This window comes from Pipistrellus kuhlii, unplaced genomic scaffold, assembly GCF_014108245.1.
Source record: "Pipistrellus kuhlii isolate mPipKuh1 unplaced genomic scaffold, mPipKuh1.p scaffold_m20_p_3, whole genome shotgun sequence".
Taxonomy (NCBI): domain Eukaryota; kingdom Metazoa; phylum Chordata; class Mammalia; order Chiroptera; family Vespertilionidae; genus Pipistrellus; species Pipistrellus kuhlii.
Window position 1 is genome coordinate 57,138,463 of NW_023425529.1, and position 1,826 is coordinate 57,140,288.

A 1,826-nucleotide genomic window follows, 5' to 3' on the forward strand; every position below is an offset into this window, starting at 1 on the left:
TCCAGGCCTTGGTTTTCTGGCTTGGGGGTCCCAGCATGGGACTGAGGCCCCACTTTCCTCTGGGGGTCTTTTGCAGCCACAATATTTCTCTGGCTTTTCAGCCACAGCCGCTGGGTGTAGGGACCAACCCTCTCAGTGTCTCCACTTTGCTTATCAGTCTCTGTGTAGCTTCCCCTTTTTAATCCTTGAATACAGTATTTGAGTTCAGGTGTCCTTCTGTTGTTAATTCAGGTTATTGCTCTAAATTTTAACTGTAGGTTCAGTTTGGTGCCGAGAAGAGGTGTGTTTGCTTTCACTATATGGCTGCCATCTTCTCACTGCAAATCTCTACTGTTAACTATTTTTATTTTTGAAAGATCATACTGCTCAATCCATTCACCCCCCTCAACCACCTCATCCCCCCACATAACAGCTGTCAGACTGCTCTCTATCTATGAGACTATCTCTATTTTGTTCATTAGATTCCATATATGAGAACAATCACATGGAATTTGTCTTTCTCTTTTGGACATAGACAACAGTATGGTGATTGCCTGGGGGAGGCTGGGAAAGTGGGAGGTGGAGGAGAGTATAGGAGAGATACATTGTGATGAACAGAGACTTGACTTGGGGTGGTGAACACAACAATACAGATACAGGTGATGTGTTGTAGAATTGTGCACCTGAAACCTGTATAATTTTATTAACCAATGTCATTAAGGTCACTGGTTCAGTTCCTGGTCAGGGTGCTTGCCCAGGTTGTTGGCTCCATCTTGTATGAGGGAAACAACTGATTAGTGTTCCTCTCTCATATTAGTGTTTCTCTGTCTCCTTCTCTCTACAAAAATCAATAAAAACATTTTGAAAATCATGTGGAATATTCACTTTGGCAGCACTTATACTGAAATTGAAATGATACAAAGAAGATTAACATGGCTCCTGTGCAAGGCTGACACCCAGATTCAAGGAGAAATCCTGTGGGAAAATAAACATGTAGGAATAGACAAATTACACTGAAAAGGAAAGACTAGGAAAAAAGACTAGCTCTATCAGACATATACTACGAAGTTTTCCTAATTAAAACAGGATGGTACTGGTACATCCTACCTTGTAAAAGAGTAGTATGCAAATGAGCCATCACTTCACTCAAGACACACCCACCAGCCAATCAGAGCACGCATGTAAATTAACCCCAGCCAAGATCGCTGCAGCTACAGAGAGCAGTTGAGAGGCTTGGGATTCCCCAGAAATAGAAGCCAAGTTTTCCACACACCCTGGCCAGCCTAGGCCTCCACTCAAGAATACAAAGTGTCAATTATAGAAAATACATAAAACCAAACAGAAATGGCTGCCAGCCACGTAGGGAGCAGGGAGCTTGGTTCCGTTCCAGGCTACAAAGTTTCAATTGTAGAAGGTAAATAAATTCCAGATACCAGGGCTTCTGCTTGGGTCGCCAGGGGGCGTGGCTGGCCTGCAAACCACCACAGGCCCCTCACCCAGGCCACCCCACACCCTAAGGGAACCCCCACCCTGATCCAGAACACCCTTCAGGGCAAACCAGCAGACCCTGACCCGTGCACCAGGCCTCTATCCTATCTAATAAAAGAGTAATATGCAGATTGACCATCACTCCTATGCACAATATGGCTGCCCCCTTGTGGACACAAGATGACCACCACAAGATGGCCAGCAGGGGAGCGTAATATACAAATTAGACTACTAACATGCAAATCAACCAAATGGCAGAAAGACTGCACACTATGACACACACTGACCACCAGGGGGCAGATGCTTAATGTAGGAGCTGCCCCCTCATGGTCAGTGCATTCCCACAGAGGGAGCACCAC

The 1,826-nt window shown here is 45.4% G+C and overlaps 1 non-coding gene across 1 annotated transcript; it reads left to right on the forward strand.

Annotated features, from left to right (window-relative positions):
- The first annotated feature begins 856 nt into the window (after positions 1 to 856).
- Positions 857 to 958, forward strand: LOC118731003. Its single transcript, XR_004991715.1, has one exon. It is a non-coding gene; the product is annotated as a U6 spliceosomal RNA (small nuclear RNA).
- The last annotated feature ends 868 nt before the right edge of the window (positions 959 to 1,826 follow it).